We start from the raw sequence: 27,171 nt of genomic DNA, 5'->3' as shown, positions 1-27,171 counted from the left end.
TACTTACTTGATCCAAATCTTAGCTGCATTTTCTTATCTATTTTTCTTGGTTGTTGGTAACAGTGGTGAGATCTTACTCAGTTTCATTGCCCTTCAGAGAATGTTCTTGAAGTTTATCTTCTATGAAATGACTGGCTGCTGACCTGGATCCTAGTTTCTGGAGAAAGTCTCATTAGGATTGTCGCAACGCTAATATTCTATGGGTGAAACTTTCCTTTAGTTTCCAAATGTAAAGATAAAAGAATAATTTGCCAGAACTACTTCTAGCCGTGATGAGAGAACAGGGACCCAAATCACACATCTGCCATAAACAACTGTAAAACTGCACAAAACGAATGAGGTGGCTGTTGTTAGTCTGTGACCACAGCTGTACCAGCCAGAACCTGAGGGCGAGGGCAGGTGAATGAATGAGAATCATCCACAGTACACTTGTCCTCTGGAGAATACCTGCAGATGGTGGTGCCGAGAGTTCACGTGTGGGCAGAGCATGGCCATCCTACCACGTCCAGAAGGTGGAGCTCAGAGAGAGCTCAGGTGTGAGTGGAGCATGGCCACCCTACCATGTCCGGGAGGGGGAGATCAGAGAGAGCTCAGGTGTGGGCGGAGCATGGCCATCTTACCACGTCCAGGAGGGGGACATCGGAGTGGGTGCAGGATGGGAGCTCTCCACAGATTCACAACAACAGCGAATCCAACCAAGCCTGCCCATGTCACGATGACCCAGCAGTGCCTGTGCTAACTGCTAAAACGAGAGCTGGAAAGCTTCAGAGGAAGGTTAGGGATCCTGAGTGTGCTCAACAAGTTACCCACAATGTGTAATATTCAGCAAATCATCACTGCATACACAGAGAAACAGGAGGTAGAATCTGTGGTCAAGAAAAAGGCAGCAAAAAGTGCACGCACACGCAGGATGGTCTCTGTCACTCACCACATGCGGCGGCTGAGCACATGAAGTGCGCCTGGTCTGAACTGGATTTGCTGCGTGAAAGACATGCCAGTTAATATAAAAAATAGAAAATAATGTATTTGGTTTTTTTTTTTTTTTTTTTTTTTGAGATGGAGTCTAGCTCTGTTGCCCAGGCTACAGTGTGCAGTGGCTCGATCTCGGCTCACTGCAATCTCCGCCTCCCGGGTTCATGCCACTCTCCTGCCTCAGCCTCCCAAGTTGCTGCCCGCTGCCACGCCTGGCTAACTTTTTGTATTTTTAGTAGAGACGGGGTTTCACCGTGTTAGCCAGGATGGTCTCGATCTCCTGATCTCGTGATCCACCCGCCTCGGTCTCCCAAAGTGCTGGGATTACAGACTTGAGCCACTGCGTCTGGCCTATTTATATTTCTTATTGCAAGTATAGTATGAGCATTTTGAGTTAAGAATATACTAGTAAAATTAATTGTACCTGTTTATATATTTGTATGAGGTTACAAGGAAGGTTTAAAGTTCTATAACAGGACTCATAATTCTGTTGGAAAGTGCCGGTCTAGATGTCTGATACAGCAGAAAACTGAGTTTTAAAATCTACAATTATAAATATTTAGGGAATCAAATTACAATGTGTCAAAGAATGAAAATATTTTATTTCTTGAGCCAGATGAAGGGAAGACACTTTTCACTATAGTGGAGTTGGGGAATTTCAGGTTCCGTACACGATAATCTTGAGAATTGTCACTCCCTCCTCACAGGTAAAAAGCTGATCAAACTGAAAAATCAGCAGTTCTTCTTAAACCTGCAAGAGACGTGAGGTCACCGGCAAGCCACTGTCCCCAGATTGGCTGGACAGGTAAAGCGGAGAATCACCGTACACTGGAGCACAATGCTCCAAGGAACCCACGCTGGGATTGGAAAACCTGAACTGGAATTGACAAATTGCTGCAGTGAGGTGTGGCCACGTCTGAGAGTTAAAACCTCCAGGAGGTCTGTGCATATGGGGCTCATGCTTTTGTGAGTTGTATCATCAGAGCTCAATCAGGTTCTCGAAGTAAACATCAGAGAAAAATCCCCTCATACTTACTACAGGGGAAAGAGAATAGGAATCATTTTTCAATATGTAGGTGCACTCTTCACTAGATCTACCTTCCAGAGAAGCTAGTTAACTAGAGACTAACCTGGTGGGATTTTATCAGAGCCTTCTGACCTGGGAGAAAGGGAAATAGCCAACTCCAACTTCCAGAACTGAAAAGCAAAAAAGAACAGTGTCCAAGCACTATGGGACTTCCACAGAGGCAGAAAATATGCATAACGGTAATACAAGGGGGAAGAAAGAGGAACAGAAGAAATATTTGTAACAGTAATAGCTGAATTTCCTCAGATTAATGCCAGACACCAAACCATAGATCCAGGAAGCTCAAGAAACACCAAGAAGGATAAATGTAAAAACGATGACGACAAAAACAAAACAAAAACTCTATTTGGGCATAAAATATTCAAACTATGGTGAATCAAACATTAAAGAGCATAGAAACCAGAGTAATCTCCTTCCCTATGGAGGATCAAAGATAAGAATTATTTTCAACTTCCCCTCAAAAACCATGAAAGCAAGAAGTGGAGTGAAGTATTTAAACTTTTGAGAGGAAAAAAATTCCATTAACCTAGAAGTCTATACTCTGTGAAATTATCTTTCAGAAGTGAAGAAAAAGAAAAGACCTTCTCAGACAAAAATTGAAAAATTTGTTGCCGGTAGACCTGCCTTGCAAAAAAATGTTCAAAGTTCTTTAGAGAAAATAGTAGAGGTCAGTAACTCAGCTGAACACAAAAAAAGGAGGGGCACGGTCTGTTTACAGGGCTCACAGCTGTCATCCTAACACTCTGGGAGGCAAAGATGGGAGTACAGCTGGAGACCGCTTAGTTGAGACCAGCCTGGGCAACGTAGTGAGACTCTGTCTCATTAAAAAAAGCCAAACGTGGTGGCCAACACCTATAGTGCCAGCTACTTTGAGAGGCTGAGACGGGTCACTTCTTGAGCCCACGATCCCGTTCAAGGTTGCGGTGGGCTATAATGATGCTGCTCCACTCCAGTCTGGGACAGAGAAAGACCTTGTCTGTTTAAAAAATTAAATAGAAAAACAAAAAGCATTAAAAAAGAAACAGTGAACGTAGAAGAAAATCTTTCATTTTTCTTAATAGATGTAACTTAACAGTTCATTCGTAATAGCGACAGTAAATATACTGTATTATATGCTTATGTATATGTCATATACACACACTTAAATAGAAGTGAAATGAATGAGAGCAGTGATACCCAAGGGATGGGAGAGAGCAATTAGGAATTAGGATTATTTTGTTATTATAGTGTGCTGGCATTATCAAGAAACCAGTGTAGTGTCGTTTGAAAGTGGACTTGGGTTACTTGTAAATTTATATTGCAAATTCCAAGGTAGCCACTTAAAAAAAAAAAAAAAAGAGTAACTGATATGCTAAGAAAGGAAAGAAAATAAATCATAGAATATGCTCAATTAAGACCACAAGGAAAAAAAAAAGAAAGACAAAAACAAAGAACAAGGGCAACAAATAGAAAATAGTAACAAATATGGTAGATGTTAATTCAACTGTATATTATTACTTTCAATGTCAGTCCAAATGCACGGAACTATATATTATCTATAAGAAATCCACTTTAAATATAAAGACATACATATAGATCAACAGTAAAGGGATGGAAAAAGATATAAATGTTAACACTAATTTTTTGGTGTGCAATGGCCTGATCGCATCTCACTGCAACCTCTGCCTTCCAGGTTCAAGTGATTCTCCCTCAGCCTCCCGAGTAGCTGGGATTACAGGCATTTGTCGTCATGCCCGGGTAATTTATTTTTTTTTCTATTTTTGTACAGATGGGATTTCACCGTGTTGGCCAGGCTGGTCTTGAACTCCTGACCTCAGGTGATCATTCTGCCTTGCCCTTCTAAAGTGCTGGGATTACAGGCATGAGCCACCGTACCCGGCCAACACTCATTTTGAAAAATGGAAGTGGTGATATTAATTTCAGACAGAGTCGGCTTTACATCAAGGACAGTTACCAGAGATGACTATTTTAAAGAGGTCAATTCTCCAAGAAGATGTAACAATCCTTAAATGTACTTTTGCTAACAAAGTATCAGAATTCCAAAGCAAAAACTGATAAACTTCAAGGAGAAATAATTAACCCACTATTATAGTTGGAGACGTTAACACCCCTTTATCAGAAATGGACCAATTCAGTAGCCAGAAAATCAGTAAGGACAAAATTGAAATCGGCATCCTCAGTCAACTGTATATAAGGGAAGTGAGAATTACTAGAGGTAGAGTCGACGCATGGGGGAGCCATGATGAGCCTCGCGTCGCTCTGCCTTTGAATGGTTCAGGAGAAAATGTTTTCCATCAAGTATGGGACTTGGGTTGAATAGGATTTGGTGTGTGTCTCTATTAAAGCAGTAACCGGAGACGACTGTGTACCACGTCGCCGATAACGGAGCACGAGCCACAGGCTCAGACCCTCTCGGCACCAGCTACCACAGGAAAGCCTGATCTCTGCAAAACCCTCAGTGGGAAGCAGGTGGACGTCATGTGTGATCAGACAGCCCACAGACACCCCAGAACCCCAGAATGTTCACTTCTAGATCACTGACTCCTTGACACCCAGAGGCGTTTGGGATTGACTTGGGTCCCAGCCCCTTCGGTGCTCACTGACACTGAAAGCGTCAGCTGTTTTCTGTCTGGAACAGGAGTTTGCTGTCAGGAGAGCTGGGTCTGTCTCACTTTTCCCAATAACTGCTGCTGGGAACTTGAAGTCCCTTCTGCTTTAGGCTTTGAGTGAGGGAAAAAAAATTGAAAACAGTAATTTTTCTCTGCCAACTGTTGTGAGTATAAAGGAGAAACAAATACTCTCTAAAAGTTTGCAAAGTAGTACTCAAATGCAAAGCAGTGTTAAACTTCAGTTTGACACGGTTTCAGGAACATGTACACTCATTTATGTGAATTAATAACCCTACCTGAAATCACAGTAGGCTAAACATTGAACAGAAATATGTGACTGCTACATATTTTTCCATAATAAAATTCCATGTGTATATTGGATCGCAGGATAGTGGCCAAGGCTCTGCCAGACGTGAACGGGGAGGCCAGACACCGCCTCTGCCACTTGGTGGAAGCATTTGTATCCTCAGATTTTATTCAATTTTAAGAAAATGCACAGGCCGGGCGCGGTGGCTCAAGCCTGTAATCCCAGCACTTTGGGAGGCCGAGATGGGCGGATCACGAGGTCAGGAGTTCGAGACCATCCTGGCTAACACGGTGAAACCCCGTCTCTACTAAATAATACAAAAAACTAGCCGGGCGAGGTGGCGGGCGCCTGTAGTCCCAGCTACTCCGGAGGCTGAGGCAGGAGAATGGCGTAAAAACCCGGGAGGCGGAGCTTGCAGTGAGCTGAGATCCGGCCACTGCACTCCACCCTAGGCGACACAGCGGGACTACGTCTCAAAAAAAAAAAAAAAAAAAAAAAAAAAAAAAAAACAGAATCTTACCAAGGAAAACACATATTTTTGAATAAATGGATCACTGCACTTGGGCCTCCCTTTGTGGGTTTACCCTTTCAATACTGGAGGAAGTTTTAGTACAAAGAATTAAGTTATCCAAACTATGAGAGGCTCCTAACTCATGTACGTCAGGGCTCAGTGTGACGCAAATGTAACTCTCGGGTGATCGCGTTCCGGTAATTTCTAATTGGGCACGAAGATAATCCTCCTAGACTATCTGGAAATTTTCTATAAGTTTGGGAGTTTTTTGGAAAAGCCGTGACAAAATAATGAAACTTGAAGAGCAGTAATATTTTGTGTGGCAAAACAAGAGAAGTAAAAAGTCACATGTGCATCTGACCTTCTGAGATAATCAGAAGCCTGTGAACGAGAACTTAGCATCTGTGATCGTGTGTGCGTGAGTGTTCTAAGGAGTCCAGTCACAACATAGTCACACTGGCCAACCCCCCTGCCCCGACCCTACATGGTCATAGCCATTACTGTTCCCATTTGATGAAGAAACTGAGGCACGGAGAGCTTAAGGGACATCCCCAAATCCCCAGAAGGTTCCAGAGCTGGGTTTCCAATTCTAGGCCCTGGGCTCCAAAGCGCGAGTAAAGCCCTGGGCTGTGTGGACGGTGGCCGACAGGAAACGGGACCCTTCCATGAACACACACACGCTTCCTGGAGCCCTGCCATTGCCGGTCTAACGTTATTCTAGTTAAAATGCCGCTGACGTGGCTCCTATTAGGAAATTGAGGTTTCACCGAACTCTGCTCCATTTTCGGCAACATGAGTTATGCTGGGGTCCCCCTTTGTGCCGGATGTGTGTGGCAGACGTGGCTGAGATCGGCTATGGCTTCTCACGGCACCCCCAGACCGCGCTCCGGTCTCCCTGAGCTATGGCTTGCTCAACCTGCAGAACAAACGCCACAACCACCAGAAACACTCATGATGTGTTTCTTTACAGATAATCATTCTGCACCTCCTGATGTAACCACGTACACCTCAGAGCACTCCATACAGATGGAGCGACCACAGGGTTCCACGGGGTCCCGGACAGCGCCCAAGTACTGCAACGCCGAGCTCATGGAGACCGGGAGTGGTACGTCCCAAAGCAGAGATGTGTTTTGTTCTGGGAAACGGTTTGTGCTGATGTCCCGTTCTGTGCCCGTGACTGGGTATGTTTCTTCCTGGGGTACAATCTGCTGCCATTTTATCTGCTGAATAACGAACAGTGGTTCAGCAACTGAGAAATTCTTGTACAGGTGTTAAGACCGTGAACAGTCACTTAGAAGAGCAAGATGAAGTTAAATGTACAACAGAATTACTGTCAGATGGGCCGGTATGTTGCTTTAGACTTCGGAGGAAAGAGGGTCTTTTTATCTATGTTGGACAGAGATGTCAGCGACTTGGTAACAGGCTGTGGCCGAGGGCTTCTCCTTCCTTCCTGTGGCCTGGTCTTGGTATGTTCTGATTACAGCGGCGGTTTGTATCACCTAGCCTCTGTTCTATTTAAGTCTTAATCCTTCCCTGGGGTCATAAAAGTCAGTGTAGAACCTAGCAGTGAATGAAATACAATGCCCCCGTGTGAAGCCTCATCGAGCAGCCTTGGAATGGTGTAATCTTGCAGTGCACGGGACTCGCAGGCGGACAAGGAGGCCTATCCGAGCCCCAACAGGTAGACAGGACTATCGGAGCCGCGACAGGCACAGTGGACAGGGAGGTCCGTGTGGACACAGTGGACAGGCACAGTGGCCAGGGAGGACAGCACTGCTGTGTGGATCCACAGGACACTGTGGTGTCTAAGCACATTCTCCCAGAGGAGAGGACTCTGCGGGCACTGATAGTGGGAGCTGGCTGAGAGTCCAGCGAGTGAGACTCCCTGTGACGTGCACAGCTGCCATCTGCGCAGCAGCTCCTGACGCCAAGATGGTCATGCGATAAATGCACAAAGCGCATCTCCAACAAAAAGCCGCTGAGTGTCCACATCCAGGATATCCATCAAGGTGGCTTTTTGGTGATGAATGTGAGCAGCAGGTGGTCTGCGTTCTGGGTGAGTGTGTGACTGTGCCACTGCAGTTTTGTTCTCATGTCTTGATGAGCATGAACGGTTCCTGACGAGGGTAGGTAGGGATGCTGTGACCTGAGACTCTGCAGTATTGTAGCTTGAGGAACCAAGGAGTTTTTCTCTCTTGCAAACCTGTCAGGGAGGATGTTCCAGGCTGGTGACTGCTCCATGAGGTATTCAGGGATCCAGGTTTCTTCCCGACCCCTGCTCTGTGTTCCCACGGACACGGCTGTCCTTGCTGTGGTTGGGACTGAGTGATTGCCACGCTGGCGGGGGTAGGATTAAGGCGAGAGTGGCCAGGATTTACCTAATCTACATAATGACAGGGAGCCTGGGAGTAAAGTGTAGCCATGGCCTGGAGGATGGATAATGGATATTGGTGAACGACTGGCTGCACTCACCGCAGCTGGCCCAGGGATGGGAAGGACGACTGATGATGCCGTTCAGTGGTACCTGGTTCTTTTAGATTTGACTTCCTTATGGATTTTCTGCTGTAAAGAGGAGAGAGCCTGTGGTTCTAGGCCAAACATTTCACTCATCTCATAGCATCTTGTATCCCTTAGCCAACATTTTTGTCAAGTTTCAGAAGTCCTATCAAACTGGCAAGCATTTCTCAATTTGGTTTAACCATTGGATTTTGTATCTGTGTCTGCATGTCTATTTTACATCTATGTGGTTATTTGACACTCTGTAGTACATTTGTAATAGGTTCTATTTTGTGGAAGTTACTTTCAACAAACCTTGCTGCTACTTGAATTTTCAAGGTTGCAAGTAGAAAGGAGAGAATAAAAACCACATCTTCTCTAATTTTAAAATGTGTTGTTCCTCAAATCACACCAGAAGTACAAATATTACAAGTTACAGAAAGCAGTCAGAATCGAGGTTAAGAGATTTCTGGGTGATTCTGGCTAATCAGCAGTATTTGCTGAGGTGTGTGCAGCAGAGCAACATGCCAAGAAGCCCGGGACGGGGGAGAGTTGGGAGGCCAGACTGTGACTTCAGAGGTGCTGTTGCCTCAGGAAGAGGAGCTAGATGCAGAGAGGATAAATGGCCACAGGCGTGACTACCGCCATCCTTGCCGCGGTACGGGGGCCTTTGTATGGGGGCCTTTGTGAGCTGAGTTATGAACCAGATGAAGGCTGTGCAGGCATGTGAGAATCCAGGCCAGACTCGATGGGTGGAGGCTTGGCAGAGGTGAGGGGCCAGACAGCCTCGCTAAATGTACAGTGGCTCACTGCCGACAGTGCCCATCAGTCGCCAGACAGACCGGCTTGATCTTCAGCCCCCATGGCAGCTGCCTTTACCTGTCTGCCTCCACCTTCTGGGGCCTATAGGCGTCGCAAATGTGTGGTTTTTAAACAGATTTGGATGAGTTGTTTTCTGCACAACACACTTTGACAGACGGAGACTGGTTCTCCACAATGGCACCAGGGACTTGGCAGGCACTGGTGGGACAGAGCCTCAGAGCACAGCACCAGCTCCCTGGGAGAAGACGGTGCCTGTGGGACGGAAGAAAGAGGAGGCACACAGTGCTGAGGCGTGAACTCTAGTTTGCTCTTAGACATGACACACATGCCTTCTGGAAGTTTGCATGAAGCACTGCTAAAGCCACCAGTGTGGACAGGTCCTTAGATCAGGAGACCCAGAACATAGTTGTATTTGAAATCCTTCACATGCTGCAATCTCTTCAAAGACGACCCCAAGTCATCTGTAATAATGTTGTAAAATTAGTTTTTTATTAAGTGCCATGGCTTTTTTTTTCTTTTTTTTCGTTGGGTAGGGCCGGTGTGTGACAGTAAAACAACAGATGCAGTGACACAGCTGGTGAGTGTTGGTTCTGGGCCCCAGCTGGGCAGGTGTATGAAAAGAAACCGAAAAGTCTCTACAGTGGTATGAACCGAAACACCTGGATTATGTGTTTTCATGTATTTGACATAAATGTACACATTTGTACACTAAACACACATTGTTCTATATGTAATAAAATTCACACCTTTAAATAGTTAACATGTATTTTATTTTAGGACCGCCCCCACGATGTGAGGACTAACAGCCACCCCCTCTCCCCCCCGGATATTAAGAGCCACATCGCAGGGCAGTGAGGCACCCCCCCGCGAGATGGGGACTAATCACCACCCCCTCTCCCCCTCTGGCTATTAGGAGTCACCTTGCAGGGGGGTGAGGCACACCCCACAAGGTGGGGACTAATAGCCACCCCTTCTCCTCCCGCTGGCTATTAGGGGCCATGGTGGACTCACAGCCTGTTTATGATATTGTGAGTAATATCATCTCCCCCTCTGGAAATTATGAACTCTTTCACAGATGGGTGTATACCCTCAGTGTGTACACCGTCAGAGGGTGTACTGGGGGCGTGTACACTTTCCGTAATATTTAAAGTAATATCATCCCCTTCCCTCCAGGATCATGGGAACAATATCCCTGGGGAGTGTATGCTTTCTGCCATATATGTCATAATATCATCCCTCCCGCCTTGAAACATGAAGGACCATCTCACACGGGGTGTATAACCCTTGGTGCGATATTGAGAATGCAATTATCCTCTTTCCCCCCCGCATATTTGGAAAAATATCAGAGTGAGTGTATCCCTCCTGCCATATGAGGATTACTGTCCTCTTCTTCCTTTCTGGATATTAGAAAGAATATCATACGTGGGTTTGCACTTTCTTCGATATCTGGGGTCATGTCATCCTCTCTTGTTTTGAATGGCAAGAACAATGCCTTGGGGGGGATGTACACACCCTGCCATATTGGGAGTAATATTACACTCTCCCCTCCTTGATAATTAGGAACAACATCCCATGCTCTCTGTCCCTGGATAGTAGGAACAACATCACAGGTAGGTGTACACCCCCTGCGGTATTAGGAGTAATATGATTAATTATTAAACATCTATGATCGATATTAACAATTATCAATGATACTATTAATAGGATACCATTATTATGGATAATTATTTTAAAATATGATTATGCATGCTTAAAATAATTGTTAATGTTAATTATTACCAGCATCACTTAGTATTGATTTAAGTAACATTAATTGCTCATATCATTATTTTATTAATAGTGATATTACTATTGATTAATGCTAATGATTAACATTTTTAACTAGTATTTTACTGTCTTTACTGTGATTATTAATATCGATGATTATTCTTAATTTTTCTTATATTTATTAATATTAATAATTAATACACTTGTTCCTGATATCGGGCGGGGAGAGGATGATATCACTCCCAATATCGAAGAAAGTGTACACCCCACTATGATGTTATTCCTAACAGCCAGGGGGTAGAGGATGACATTATTGAAACCATGGCAGTGGGTGTACATCCCTTCGGTCGTCTTGTTCCTTATATCCTGGGTGGGAGAGGACAATACGACTCCCAATATCACAGGGGGCATAGACCTCTCCTGTGATATTGTCCCTAACATCCAAAGGTGGAGAGAATGACATTTCTTCTGATTTCACAGGGGGTGTACACCACCCCTATGATATGGTTCCTAATATCCAGGGGGCGAGAGGATGATATTAGTCTCCATATTGCAGGAGGTGTACACTCCCTAGTGATATTGTTCCTAATATCCAGGGAGGGAGAGGACAATATCACTCCCAATATCGCAGGGGGTGTACACCTCCTTGTGATATGGTTCCCTATATCCTGGGAGGGAGACGATGATACTAGTGGCAAAATTGCAGAGGGTGTACACACCCACTGTGATATTGTTCCGAATATCCAGAGGGAGAGAAAATAATATGACTCCCAATATCACAGAGGGTGTACATCCTCCTGTGATATTGTTTCTTATATTCAGGGGGAGAGGATGATATTACTCTCAATATCGCAGGGGTTGTACACACCTCCTGCGATATTGTTCCTAATACCCCGAAGGGGAGAGCATAATACTCTCAATATGGCCGTGGGTGTACACCTCCATTGTAATATTGTTCTTAATATCCATGATGGGAGAGGATGATATGACTCCCAATATCGCAAGAAATGTACGGCCGCCTGTGATAGAGTTCCTAACATCTAGGTGGGGAGAGGATGATATTACTGCCCATATCGCACGAGTTGTAAAACTCCTTCGATATTTTGCATACAGTCCTGAGGGGAGAGGATATTATTCCCAATAGTGAAGAAGGTATACACCCCCTGTGACACTATGCTTAATATCCGCATTGGGAGACGATGACATTACGCCCAATATCACAGGGGATGTACCCCTACCCTGGGATATTGTTCCTTATATTGAGAGGGGGAGAAGATGCTATTGCTCCCAGTAACGCAGGGGCTGTGGCTGTACACCCCTCCTGTGATATTGTTCTTAATATGCTAGGGAAGAGAGGATGATACTACACCCAATATCTCATGGGCTGTACGGTGTCCGCTCAGAGATGTGTGGGGCTCTCTTACACAGGTAACTCCTTCTCTAACTTTAGCCACATGCTGGTCATCCAGGGGCCTCCTAAAATCCAGGAGTATAAAAACCAGTGGAATTTCTGAGAACCAAAGATGGCGCATGGCTCTGGTTGGGCTGCCACAGGCAGTTTTGTGAAAAGACAGAGATGTATTTCTCATAGTCCTGGAGTCTGGAGGTCCAAGGTCAAGGTGAGTTCAGGACTGGCTCCTCCTAAGGCATCTCTCCTTGACTGTCAGATGGCATCTTCTCTTGTGTCCTCGTGCGGTTGTCCCTCTATAGATGTCTGTGTCCTGATCTCTTCTTACAAGGGCATCAGTTCTAATGACTTCGTTACCTTAATCACCTCTTTAAAAGGCCTATCTCCACATGTAGACACATTCTGAGGTCCTTGGTTAGGACTACAACCTGGGAATCTTGGGGTATGCAATTAAACCTGAAGCAGATGGGGTCTTATAACCTGTGTCACCCAAGCTCATGCCAGAGCCCCATGAGGGCCCCCCCCTTTGATATGGTTTAGCTGTGTCCCCACCAAAATCCTGTCTTAAATTCTCATGTGTTGTGGGAGGATGGAAGTGATAATTTGACAGCAGAGAAGACAATTGCTGCCAGGGAGGGGAGAGGGGACTCCAGACCTCTGAAGGTTGGAGGGTCCCGAGCCCTGGGCAGAGCAGGCAGCCCCACCCCTGTGACATCCCTGCAGATGGCTCAGGAGTTGGAAAAGGTGGAATCATATGTAGAGGCTGGTTGGGGAGATAGGAAGTTGTTGAATGAGTTTTTAAATATTTCCATCAAAATTCTTATTGCATCCTTGGTGTTGGTGGGGACCAGTGGCTTCTCTATGTGCCTGGCTTCTTCCTGGCTCTGACTCTGGGAGCCTGGCCTGGCCTAGGGCTGCTGGTTGGATTCATTGCTGGCAGCAGGTAGAAGGTGGAGGAGGGAGAGGAACTGTCCTCAGTCCTCTCTTACTCATGCCTGTCCATGTTAGCAGCCCCTCCCCAGGCATCCCTTGCCCATGATCTGGGGAGTGCTATTCTCACTTCCCTTGGGCCCTGCCCACCGATCTCCAAAGAATCCCGTCAGTGACTCCTTTTAATCACCTCTTTGCCTGTGACAAAGTCTTCTGGGACCTCCTGACTGATACAAGGGGAAGCCTGGCTATCTGTGCAACTTGTAAAAGTGAAGTGAGTCATTTGCACTGGCATGTATCTACAAGTCACACAGCTTTGCAACTGGAGTGACTTTAAGCTCATCTAACCAAACCTTCCATGACAGATGAGGACACCCAGAATCATAGGATAGAAGTGAGTTGCTCCCATCTGGGTCGGCCAAGCTGAGACTCAAGTGTAGAGTCTAGCAAAGCACACTTCATCCTCCCTTAGAAGGAAGATCCTACCCGCACGGCTCACCTCCACCTACCCTAGGTCTCCCCCACCCTCCCTTAGAGGGAAGCTCCTGCCAGCATGGCTCACCTCCACCTACCCTAGGTCTCCCCCACCTTCCCGTAGCGGGAAGGTCTTGCTGGCACGGCTCACCTCCACGTACCCTAGGTCTCCCCACCTTCCCTTAGCGGGAAGGTCTTGCTGGCATGGCTCACTTCCACGTACCCTAGGTCTCCCCACCCTCCCTTGGAAGGAAGGTCCTGCCAGCATGGCTCACCTCCACCTATTCTGGGTTTCCCCCACCCTCCCTTAGAAGGAAGGTCTTAGAAGGCAGCATTGTTCACCTTCCCCTAACCTAGGTCTCCCCCACCCTCAGAGGGGAGTCTTTGGGTCAGTCACAAGACTACTCCAGACATCTGTAAGAACAAATGGTTTCCAGCACAGTCCTTACCTGGGGTCTGCATTTTCCCTCTGGGATGCTTGGAAGTTGAAGGGGTCAGGCAATTCAAGTTCTCCCCGGTATCTCAGGGGCCACTGACACACAGGAAAATGTGCTGCTCTGCTGGCTGTTTGACTTTGATGGATGCAAATTTGTTCTAAATGAGCCTGACAATCATTAGCATGTAAACATATGTTACTGGTGGCGGCTCGCAGGGCCACATGTTGATGGATTTTGTGGGCTGCCCCCGCCAGACATTACCAGGCTGCCTGGGTCTGTGCTGCTTCTGGCTAAGGCTCTAGATGTTTTCGTGCACTGTGAAGTAGACATTTTAGCTACAGGGTTATGGTTTTTTCCACAAAAGAAACACAGACAAATCTGTGAAAAGAACTTGAGTTTCTGTGCCGATCTACTGGAAGGAGACTCTTAGAATGTCAGCTGCTCAGTGTCTGCTTTGACTCCCGGGCAGTTCACTCTGTCCTGTGGCTCAGAGACTCTGTGGGGCTGAATTATACATTTGATTCCAGTTCTGCTCAATACTTCCCCACAAGTAGTGCTGTGGATGCGACTGATGCCTTTAGAGATATGTGCAGCCGGAACAGTGCAGAGAATACAACACGCCATGCTAAAATATTTTGAGCTGAAGGCAATTAAGAAGCACTCTGGCCTTCCCTCTATTTTCTGAAAAGCATACAACATAATCATATTATACAAAGACAAAGGTGCCCTTTCTCCCCTCTCTGCCAGAAAGGACGCAGGTCAATCTCTGTACATAACTTCAGACTCTTATCATTCAGGAAACAGCACCAGAGGAGTTTACACAAAAATCTATCATTTATTGGCCTTCCCACAATTTGTTGCCCCCAATGACCCAAAGTCCTTTTACTTTGTCTTGGCACTTCTATAAACATTTATTATCCTTGTTGAAGATGTTATATAAAAGAAAGGTCTGAGCTGTCTCTTTGAGATTCCCTCATTCCCTGTGTATCTCCCATGTATATATGAAATATACATGCTAATAAACCTCCGTTTGCTTTTTTGGGGGTTCATCTGTCTTTTATTATAGGAACCCCAGCCAATGAAGCTAAGATGGGTGGAAGAAAAGATTACATTTTTCTCCCCTGTAGTAGCATTATTCTAGCAATAGCATTCTTTTTTTTTTTTTTTTTTTTTTGTAGATTTCTGTTGAATACACACACACACACACACACACACACAAACACACACACACACAGAGCAATGTAAAAAGAAAGAAGTGTGGGGAGTCCTGATGAAATTTTAGGTCCCAGAGATACCTAAATATGTTGAGAAGCTGTCTTTCAACATTGATTTTTTTTCCCACATTTATTCTCATATTTTTGATATTTTTTTCTTCTGAGATATCATTTCTAGATTGTTTTCTCTACATTTTCTTGCAAGTCCGAGAGAGTATGCTGGTTAGTAGTGTGTCCAATGCACCACCTCTGTCCTTGTCAGTAAAGAAATGTGGAAATTGAGAGGGATATGAGAGTCACACTACACAGAGATGGAAACACAGATAGGAGGTAAATAGAAACACGTGAAAACCCAGCATTTCTGGAACTCTCACCTACTCCTGTGCCGATATTCATCCTTCAGCTCTGCCTCCATTCTTCCCTTCTTCCCTTCTTTTCTCATGCTATGGGGTCTGCTTTGGAGATGTTATCTACTTTCATTCTTCCAAAGTCAAGCTTCTAGCTTTGGTTGGAACTGCAGACCCATTTACTCATTCAGCAAATACTTTCTAAGCACATGGATAGTCACTGAGAATACCGTGGTTCATCAACATGACCGTGGCCCCTGCTCTCACGAACCTGTGGCCTGATGGGGAGAATGGGCACTAATATGACAATCACTCTAATGGGTTTCTGATGAAGAATTGAGAAAAGCGCACCAAAGAAAGGGAAGCGGGATTCTCTAAATTTATGCTGTAAAAGAATCTGGTGTATCTTGGGATGAGAGGTAGAACACCGATGCATTCTGGAAAGTATGATCCCCTTGCAGTCTGGAGAGAAGTAGAGGTTGATTGTTGAGGGGGGTGGAGTGTAGGGACAGCACGGTCTAAACAGAGATGGGGGTGCGTGCAGAATGCCTCTTGCAGCAGGAAACAGGCACGTGCAAGGAAATAAACACCGGAGAAAGTGGCACAAGACAAGAATGAAGGCAGGTAGGCAGGGGCTGGGAGATGATGGTAGATGCTTTATTCTCTTAATAACAGCAATAGGATGCTGTTGAAAGCACTTGAGGGAGGTGGGGAAGTGGGTATGACATGTTTTATGTTTGTAAAATTATCACATTGTCTTACCAAACTATACTCCCTATTTTTTATTTTTAAATTTTACTTTAAGTTCTTGGATACATGTGCAGGTCTGTTACATAGGTATACATGTGCCATGGTGGTTTGCTGTACCTGTCAACCCATCATCTAGGTTTTAAGCCCTGCATGCATGAAGTATTTGTCCTAATGCTCTCCCTCCTCTTGTCCCCACCCCCCAACAGGCCCCCGTGTGTGTCGTTCCCCTCCCCGTGTCCATGTGATCTCATTGTTCAACTGCCACTTATGAGTGAGAGCATGTGGTGTTTGGTTTTCTGTTCCTCTTTTAGTTTGCTGAGAATGATGGCTTCCAGCTTCATCCATGTCCCTGTAAAGGACAGGAACCCATTCTTTTTTATGGTTGCATAGTATTCCGTGGTATATACGTGCCACATTTTGTGTATCCAGTGTATCATTGATGGGCACGAGATATCCTCTTAGTATGTGATATAGCAATTGCACTCTTCGGTATTTATCCAAAGGAGTTGAAAACTTGCGTTCACAGAAAAACCTGCACATGGACATTTATAGAAGCTTTAATCATAATTGCTCATTTTATTCCAGCTTTATTCATAATTGCTCAAACTTGGAGGCAACGAAGAAACCAAAATGTTCTTCACTAGGTGAGTGGATAAATAACCTGTGATATATCCAAACAATGTAATATTCTTTAGCACTGAAAGGAAGTGAGCTGTCAAGCCATGAAAAGACACGTAGGAACTTTAAACATGCACGGCTACACAAAAGAGGCCCATCGGAAAAGACTAAATACTGTAAGCTTCCAACTAAAGGACATTCTGAAATACTGTAAGCTTCCAACTAAAGGACATTCCGAAAAAGGCCAGACTAGGGAGTGAAAATATCCGTGGTTCCCAGGTGTTGGGAAGAGGGAGAGATGATGAGGTGAAACACGGAGATTTTTAGGATTTTAGTGCAACTGCTCTGTACGATGCTATCACGGTGGATACATGCCATGACATATTTGTTCAAACCCATAGAATCAGCACCAAGACGGAGCCCTCATGTAACCTGTGGACTCTGGGTGACAATATGTCAATGTAGGTTCTTCAATTATTACAAATACTCCTTCTGGGCAGGAGTGTTGTTAGTGGGGGAGGCTGTGCACGTGGGGGAAGGGAAGGCATATAGAAGGACTCTGCACCTTTCCCTCAATTTTTCTGTGAACCTGAAACTGCCTAAAAGATAAAGTGTATTTTTAAAAAATAAAGTAAAAAAAGGAAACCAAAAGTCCTCACAAAAATCAAATGAGAAAATGCTCACACTGGGTGCTTCAGGTCAAAATGGAAGAACAAGGGCTGTATTTACCATCCCACCTGATGACTTTTTTCTCACTGCTTTTCGGCATTTTTTTGGAGTCTAGTCAGTGCAATAAGGCAAGTTGCAATATATAAAATGCACCCTTATTAGAAAATAAGATTTAAAACTATCTGTATCTGCAGGTGACGTGATCACCTGTGTGGAAAAATCTCCTGAAATCACAAAAAGCCACTAAAACTAATAATAATAAATTACTTACTAATAAGTGAGTTTGGAAAGTTTGCAAGATACAAGCTAAACACATAAGCAATATTTATTTCTTCATACACTGGCAAAGAAATAATTGGCAATGGAAATTTACAAAGCAATCTTATTTATAGCACATCAAAACATGAAATTCTTCAGACTAAATCTGACAAAAGATGTGTAAGATCTATACACTGAAAAGCAGGCAGTGATGCTGAGATAAATTAAAGAACTAAATAAATGAAGTGATACACTGTGTTCATGGATCAGCAGGCTCAATATTGTTGTCAGTTCTGCCCTTGTGGATCAGAGGTTTAATGCAATTCCAATCAAAATCCCAGCATGATTTTTATTTTATTTTTTCAGTAGAAATGAACTAGCGGATTCCAAAATGTGTCCGGAAATTTAAAGAACCCAAAAGAGCTAAGACAACTTGGAAAAAAACGGTGGAGGACTTACCTGAACTATCAAGATAGTGTGGTATTGCCATAATAAGAGAAAGCCGGGTTAATGAAACCTCCCAGAGGGTCTAGTAATAATCTCACAAACATGTTACACATACATAGTGGATTTTCGAATAAAGGTTCAGAGACATTAAAGTAGAGAAAGGACGATAATGATGATAGAAGGATTAAATACCATAGGCCAAAAAGAGAAAAAAGAGCTCCTGCTAAATATCTTCACATTGTTGGTGTCACTCATGCAATTCAATTCACATTTTGCGTGTCTAAAAGTTGAACAGACTTCTTCATTCTCTTTCCCCAATTCACTCCACAGAGATGCTGATGTCTTTCAGTGGAACTTGGAAGTTTGCTCTTCTTTTTAAAATGACTCTCTTAGATCCTGTTTCTGCAAGAAGTTGTGGGACTGTAACTTACAAATACTGTTCTAAACCTTGGAATCACACGTTCCCCTTTTTCTCTACTTATCGTTTCTAATCAGTTTCCCATTTCATCTTTCTTCTTCATGTTTACACTGCATTCCTTTTAGTTCAGGCTCTTGTTACCCCACTCGATCTCTTGATGTGGTCACCTGAATGTCCTTCATGTTCCAGCCTCCTGGAATCCTTCCTTCATGACCCTGAAGAACTGCCCTGCAGACCCGCAGGTGTGACCCGGAATCAAGGATCTCAAAGCCGAGTGGGATCTGAGAGGCTATCTAGACCAATCCTCCATTACAGACGTAAACCTTTTGATGACTTCACTTCGGAGCCCAAAATATTTGCACTGCAGGCAGAATCACCTAAATCACTTAATGTGATGTTCAGTCTTCCCGTGGTATTTTCCTCTCTGCATCTCCCTACTTTCGGTCAGCCATTTCTCACTCATGACACCAAACCCTTCATTCACATCACATTACTGTTCTTCTCCACACACACTTATTTGTTTTCTGCCTGAGTTTTTTGTTACATTATTCCCTCTTCTGGAAATATCATTTTTTTAACGTATTCCTCAGAATGACTCACGTATCACATATTCGACCAAATGGCTGCAGATTCTGTCACCTCCTCTCTTATCCTACGGCAACCTGGAGAACGTTCTTCTCTTAGCCAATAGGATTTATCATGGTTCTTCTTTATCTCAACAATAGTTTAGCAGGACTGAGAACTGGGAGGTAGATTTTTCTCCCAGGGGTGAGAACTGTCTTAGTTTATCAGCTCTCCCTGGGTCTCCATTCTGGTTGTAGAGAAGCAGCCCATAGGGCACGGTGGGGAGGAGAAGAAGGGGAACTAAGCTGTGTTGCATGAAGATGGACAGTTGTGACCCTTACTCCGGGGTTGGGAGTTGAGGCCCCTAGGAAGGAGAAGCTGTAAGGATGAAGACGAGGCATAAAAAGTGATGCAGGCCGGGTGCGGTGACTCACGCCTGTAATCCTAGCACTTTGGGAAGCCAACGTGGATGGATCACGAGGTCAAGAGTTCAAGACCAGTCTGACCAATATTGTGAAACCCTGTCTCTACCAAAAATACAAAAATTAGCTGGGTGTGGTGGCACATACTTGTAGTTCAGCTACTCGGGAGGCTGAGGCAGGAGAATCACTTGAACCTGGGAGATGGAGGTTGCAGTGAGCCAAGATCATGACACTGCACTCCAGCCTGAGTGACAGAGCGAGACTTCATCTCAAAAAAAAAAAAAAAAAAAAAAAAAAAAAGTGATGCATAGTAACAAGACTGCCTGAAGAGAAGAGACAATCAGCAACCTTCTCCAGGGTGGGATGGCTGAAGACCCTTTAAGAACAAAGGTGTCTACTTTCCTTCTTTAGGATGCTCTATCGTGATTTAATGAACCCTCCCAATCTACTGTATTCAGTATTTGGCATGAGTCAATCTAGGGGAATTCTAGAAAACATAGCTGGTTGTTACCATTAGGTTAATGTAGATTGGGAGGTAGGGAAAAACCCCAGGAGACACGTAGGAAGGACAACACGTGAAAACAGAAGAAACTTGGAGTCAGTTCCCCCTTCAAACAAAATCCAGTTTCCAGAAGACATTGTGAGGGCTGCTGGATCTTCCTCACCTGAAAATGGGGGATTCCAGATAATTATTATACTTGAATCTCACAGGATGGGGGTGATCACCACCAGCTCTCAAATGGAATGGGTTACAATATCTTCTATCGGGAGGTGGTAAATAAGAGGTTAGGTACATGTCTGTAGTCATCACAATTTTGTCAAGATTGCTCTTTTTACTTCCATGTCATAGATGGAGTGCCTGATGCTTGTGGAAGTGATTGGCTCAGGGTCTCACCATCAAAAGTGGCAGAGGAAAGATTCCAACATGTTTTAAAAGCTGCAAACTGAGCTGACTCCCATCCATGCTGTCATACCGACTTTGAGATTTCAATCCTCCTGAAGGCAGGAAACTTACTCCATTTGCTTTTATACCCTCCATAACACTAGTGAGCAAGTTTTGCTCAAAGTAACATGGAATATTTTGCTGACTCAAGGGGAAAAAGAAGAGACTTAAATGACACCATCACAAGTCAACATTCAAGGAACAGAGACATATGTAGCATTAGCTGTCTCAGTCAAAACATAAACATGCACGTTTATCCTTTACATGGGGGTAAGACAGCAAACACAATTGAAAAAATGAGCCAAGTGTAAAAAATTTGTCACAAAGGGACGGATTTAGACAGGAGAGCAGTGAAGTAAGTTATAAAATGGTCAGCATAATCCATTTTAATGAATTATTAGCTGAAACATGCAAAGCATTTAGGATTTCTGGGAGAAGTGTACAAACACACCAAATGTTTGTCCGACATTTTCTTCACTGCTTCTGTCTTTCCACAGGGCTGGAGATGATGTTGACCAACGGCCTTGGGAGGAGAGGTTGCAGCTGAGCCCACACCCTCTCAAACTCCTTCAGACTGTTTGTTTTTGTAGACTTGACCATTAACAACAAATCCTAAGATTTACTCAATCAGTACAGCAGTCGTTGGCCAGAGTTCAAATTTCTGATTCGAAGGAATCTGCACTCTGCCTGCCAGGATCGACTATTAATGGCTTCGTCCGTAGAGGAGCTGTGTCTTTGCTCACTACGGAAGAGTATTGAGGCTTCGAAGGGGGTATTTTGCTGGTCACCTCCTGGTCGTCATCCTGCTCACCAAGAACAGATACTGTTGTCAGCCCCTTACATTTACAAGGTCGTTTAATTCTCACATAGCCCTTTCAGATAGATGCGACTATTACCCCCCTTTTACAGAGGAGGAAACCGAGAGGCAGAGGACATAGGTGAATTGTCCCAGATCACAGAGCTGGCCATGGAGCTGGGACTTGCACCCAGCCAGCCTGGCTCCAGAGTTCACTGCCCTCCTCCTGTACAGCACGTGTGACCTGCAGTAATCACCACCCAAACAGGCAGGCACTGCGGATAGCCAAGTACACCTCTTCCGACTTCACCACGGAGGAAGGTTCGTTTTCATTCTGGTGTTCAGCTCAGGACAGTGTTTATCACCACAAGGACGCACAACCCAGAAAGCTCAGTCACGTGCCGTTGCCTTCTACGGTCATGGTTTTCTACTTTTTGGCCCCATTTTCCCGCACACTTGGCCTGCTGGGACGTGAATGATGCATTACTACTACTACAGAATGCAGGTGAGCAGGTAGCATGGCAAGGTGGGTGATTGGACAAGATTTCCCGACAGCTGGAAGTTTGGGGGAGACCCGCGGTGGCCCCTTGTTATTCTTCCTGGACGAGCCTCCTCTGGGGTCGAGCGTGAGTCCCTCATCGCTGGTGCCAGGCGGTGTCACAGTTTTCAGCACCCAACAGCCAGGGCAGCTTCTCTCTGTCCAGCTCGCCCCGCCCCGCCCCGCCCCGCCCCGCCCCTCTCCTTTAGTGAGAGAAGCTCTCTGACTCTTGGGATTTTGCAGTGAGAAGAGTGATCATTACAATTTTCATTCTGAATATTGTGGCCCTGCTGGACTGCGGTGCAACAGGCTCTTTCATGAAGATTGGCAGAGATGCTGACGGCTAGGGCATCGGGACCGAGGGGAGCGAGCAGGACTCATGGAATACAGCTCATAGAGAGAGGGAGCCATAGAAATGTGAGGCTGCTCTTCACATGGCCGCACTCTCTCCTGTGTCCTCCGTGGAACCTGTGGAGGCGGCGTTAGGCGCTGGCGCTCTCCGGGGTGTGAGCTCAGTCAGCAAGAGAACATCTGCCTTCCCACCCCCATCTCTGCAGCTGGTTCCTCTTGCAGTTTTGATTTTTAGAATGAACGCAGCAACCTGCCCCATTCTGCGGATGCTGCAAAAAGGAGCTGGAAAAGAATGTGCACAGCTTCTCCAGTCTTAGCATTTGTTACCTTGTAGTTTGGGAAACTTTGCTGCCCCAGTACAAGAGTGTGCTGAGGATTCTATTATCCTGCTAGATTCTCCCAGGAGGTCAAGTTGAAAACGAGCTAGGTGCGCTCTCTGTCTCTGTTTCTCTTGTCTGTCTCGTCTGCCTGTTTCTCTGTTCCCCTTTTCCTCTCTTCCCTCTCCCTCCCCTTCCTCCCTGGCTATTGCTGCAAAGAATATTCTTGTTGAATTTGTTACTCCATATCTTCTGCCTTTCCTTAGAATACATTCCTAAGAGTCTAGTCATTGTGAAAAGCAAACGGCCTTTAGATGTTTTCCAAATCTAACAGATGGGGGTCCTTTCAGACAGAGTTTCATTTTACACTTTTATCAAGAAGCCCGTGGCTCCCTGCTCGCCATGCTGCAGTCGCCCTCAGGAGGTTCATGGAGAGCAGAGGCCTTGGGGCTACATCAAGGGCTGTCTTTTTTCCAATGTCCGGAAGGTATACTTTGGGGGGGGGCAGTTGGAGTACGAAAGTGACATCAGCACTTCATGTATGGGATGGGTCGATCAAGTACAGTGTGCACCAGACCCCCAGACTGGCGCTGGGTGGGGACAAAGGACTCCAGTTATTACAGGGTGGGTTGGGCAGGCAGCTGCCCAGCTGTGGGGACAGATGCTTCGGCTCTCAAAGCCCAGGTATCACCTGTCTGAGACTGCACAGCCCTCCTCACCCCTTCAGTTCCTGAAGGGAAAGGCCCCAGGAGACTTTGAGGTGAAGAATGCTCTTCCATTTTCAACTCACCCACCGTTAGGGTTCTGCCCCCTCTACCCTCCAGCCCCCCAACTGTGAAGTTCCCGGGGTCCCTGGCCAGTGACTTGCTGAAGCCTCTCTCTCCAGGACCTCTGTAGAGAGGCACCCTACTTGAATGCATGCTTCTCCAGGAATATTTGCTCTGGTAACAGCTGAGAAGAAAAGCCCATCTCTAACAGTTTGATTGCAGGTGGGTGGCCCCGGGGCAAGTGATTTTGGGAAGGTGGGGCTGGCTGGCGCCCTGTGTCCTGACTTTTCTTCTGAGCCTTTGCAAAACCACTTTTGAGAAAATTAATCGGGGTGGGTACTCTGGGAGGCATTTTCTTCTAAGTGAAAATCTGTAGAATTCCTGCAGCTGCGGGAGCTGTGGTTTTCTGTCAAGACCCTGTGGGGACCGAGGCTGCCCTTCTGTGTCCTGGCAGTGTGGGGCCTGTTTCTTATCCAGACTCTTATCCAGGAGAGTCAGGTGCCTGGCAAGTGAACTGGCCAACTCAAATTTGTATGTCACTCGTATCGACCTAAAATGAAATACAAATAAAACGTCTCATTTCTGGCATGAAAGAGACCTAGGAAGGGCAGGCTTCGGGCCGGCTTCTTCACAATCCAACTGGAAGTAGGGTAGCCGGATCCTGGCATCCATGTCTCCTGCTGGGTGAGGGCCACAGGATCTCAGCACCCAGGTGAGGCAACGATGTTGAAAGAGGCTTCAGAAGAACTGGGCCAGAACAGTGGAATCAAACGGAAAAGACTGTAAATTCAGCCAGCTTGGGGAATGACCAGAAAGCGTCTGTTGCCCCAGCAAGGATTGAAAACAAAGATTCCCAGCAACAGGGCCACAGCAAAGCTGTCTCAGCACACCTGTCCCGGACCATCAGCTGATGAGAGCTTGTGATTGTGCCATCCAAGGAGACGTAGCTATTTGGTCTTCAGCTGGTTCTGGGCACAGAGGGTCTAAGACCCTCGGAATCTTTAGAGTGTTAGAGTGCCTTTGTGTGCTCAGGACAGGCCTGGGAGCTGGGGACCCTTAGGCAGCCTCAGGGTAGGTCTGGGGTTCAGAAAGACCAAGGCGGGACTAGAGGGCTGGAGCTGTCAGTCTCCAACCCAATCTCCCACCTGGAGGGAGAGGGCTGGAGCCGAGTCAATCCCCAATAGCCAAAGATGTCTTCAACCATGTCTATAGTGACCCCTCTAGAAAACCCTAAATGGTGGGGGTTGGAGAGCTTGCAGGTTGGGGAAAACCTTGACGTTCTGGGAGGGCAGTATTCCCACTCCCCAGGGACAGAAGCACTTGCACTTGCAACCCGCCCCCGCCCACCAGGCCTGGAGCAATGCACCTCTTCATCTGGCTGTTCACAGGTCCTTCATAGTGAACTGGTGACAGTAGGTAAAAGTGTTGCCCTGGGTGCCATGAGCCCGTATGGCAAGTTATTGACCTTAAGTAGGAGGACATGGCAAGCCTGATTTTTAGGTGGTCGGTCAGAAGCAAGGGAGACCCGAAACTTACCATTGGTGAAGCGGGGGCCGTCTCATGGGTCTGAGACCTTGACCTGTGCGGTCTGCCCTAATTTCAGACCTCAATTCAGTTGTAGAATACACAGTTGGTGTCCAGAGAGGGTGAGAGAAACCGCACACTTGGTGTTAGAGGTGGAACAGGTCATAGGGCCTTCCGTGTCACAGAGGGCGGCCTCATTTGTTTCGCCTGCTGTAGTTTATTAATGTGTGAGTACTTTATTCTTTGAAAGACTTAGAATTAAGAATAGAGAGAATAAAAGAAATCAGCTTCATGGAATCCACACTTCTTGGTTTTTAGAAACAATTTGTTTCTAGTTTGCATTTTAAGTAATTGTAATATTTAATATCACAAATGTACTATTGTAATAACTATTTTAAATATTACATATTACAATTACAATATTAATATTGAAGAGAATCTAGGTGTTTGAGCTTCCTGGATCTATGGTTTGGTGTCTGGCATTAATCTGAGGAAATTCAGCTATTACTGTTACAAATATTTCTTCTGTTCCTCTTTCTTCCCCCTTGTATTACCGTTATGCATATTTTCTGCCTCTGTGGAAGTCCCATAGTGCTTGGATACTCTGTTCTTTTTTGCTTTTCAGTTCTGGAGGTTGGAGTTGGGAATTTCCCTTTCCTCCAGGTCAGAAGGCTCTGATAAAATCCCACCAGGTGAGTCTCTCGTTAACTAGCTTCTCTGGAAGGTAGACCTAGTGAAGAGTGCACCCACATATTGAAAAATGATTCCTATTCTCTTTCCCCTGTAGTAAGTATGAGGGGATTTTTCTCTGATATTTACACTTCGAGAACCTGGTTGAGCTTCTGATGATACAACTCACAAAAGCATGAGACCCATATGCACAGGCCTCCTGGAGGTTTTAACTCTCAGACGTGGCCACACCTCACTGCAGCAATTTGTCAATTCCAGTTCAGGCTTTCCAATCCCAGTGTGGGTTCCTTGGAGCATTGTGCTCCAGTGTATTGGTGATTCATCTGCTTTACCTGTCCAGCCAATCTGGGGACAGTGGCTTGCCGGTGACCTCACGTCTCTTGCAGGTTTAAGAACTGCTGATTTTTCAGTTTGCTCAGCTTTTTACCTGTGAGGAAGGAGTGACAATTCTCAAGATTATCATGTACGGAACCTGAAATTCCCCAACTCCATTATAGTGAAAAGTGTTTGCCCTTCCTCTGGCTCAAGAATTAAAACGTTTTCATTCTCTGACACGTTGTACTTTGATTCCCTAAATATTTATAGATTTAAAAACTCAGTTTTCTGCTGTATCAGACATCTAGACTGGCACTTTCCAACAGAATTGAGAGTCCTGTTATAGAATTTGAAACCTACCTTGTAGCCTCATATAAATATATAAACTAGTATATTTTAACTCAAAATGCTCATAACTATACTTTCGATAAGAAATACAAATAGGCCGGATGCGGTGGCTCAAGTCTGTAATCCCAGCACTTTGGGAGGCCGAGGCGGGTGGATCACGAGATCAGGAGATGGAGACCATCCTGGCTAACACGGTGAAACCCCGTCTCTACTAAAAATACAAAAAGTTAGCCAGGCGTTGTGGCGGGTGCCTGTAATCCCAGCTACTTGGGAAGCTGAGGCAGGAGAATGACATGAACGCGGGAGGCGGAGCTTGCAGTGAGCCAAGATCACGCCACTGCACTCCAGCCTGGGTGACAGAGCAAGACTCCGTCTCAAAAAAAAAAAAAAAAAAAATATATATATATATATATATAAATATACATATATACACAAATACAGTATTTTCTACTTTTTATAGTAACTGGCATGTCTTTCACACAGCAAATCCACTTCAGACCGGGCGCACTTCATGTGCTCAGCCGCCGCATGTGGTGAGTGACAGAGACCACCTTGCATGTGTGTGCGCTATTTTACTGCCTTTTTCTTGACCACAGATTCTACCTCCTGTTTCTCTGTGTATGCAGTGATGATTTGCTGAATATTACACATTGTGGGTAACTTGTTGAGCACACTCAGGATCCCTAACCTTCCTCTGAAGCTTTGCAGCTCCTGTTTTAGCAGCTAGCACAGGCACTGCTGGGTCATCGTGACATGGGCAGGCTTGGTTGGATTCGCTGTTGGTGTGAATCTGTGGAGAGCTCCAATCCTGCACCCACTCCAATCTCCCCCCCTCCTGGACCTGGTAGGATGGCCATGCTCCGCCCACACCTGAGCTCTCGGTGCCTCGATCTGCAGGTGTACTCCAGAGGACAAGTGTACTGTGGGTGCGTCTCATTCATTCTCCTGCCCTTGCCCTCAGGTTCTGGCTGGCACAGCTGTGGTCACAGACTAAAAACAGCCACCTCATTCGTTTTGTGCAGCTTTACAGTTGTTTATGGCAGATGTGTGATTTC

General features: G+C 45.5%; 1 long non-coding RNA gene across 1 annotated transcript; it reads left to right on the top strand.

The window, feature by feature from the left end:
- The first annotated feature begins 1,036 nt into the window (after nt 1-1,036).
- LOC135966483 (uncharacterized) lies at nt 1,037-26,003 on the top strand. Its single transcript, XR_010579791.2, has 3 exons — nt 1,037-6,591; nt 16,717-16,775; nt 20,968-26,003. It is a non-coding gene; the product is annotated as an uncharacterized lncRNA (long non-coding RNA).
- The last annotated feature ends 1,168 nt before the right edge of the window (nt 26,004-27,171 follow it).

This window comes from Macaca fascicularis, chromosome 12, assembly GCF_037993035.2.
Source record: "Macaca fascicularis isolate 582-1 chromosome 12, T2T-MFA8v1.1".
In the NCBI taxonomy this organism is placed as follows: domain Eukaryota; kingdom Metazoa; phylum Chordata; class Mammalia; order Primates; family Cercopithecidae; genus Macaca; species Macaca fascicularis.
The sequence above is the reverse complement of the archived record's forward strand: the minus strand, read 5'-3'. Positions and strand labels throughout refer to the sequence as shown.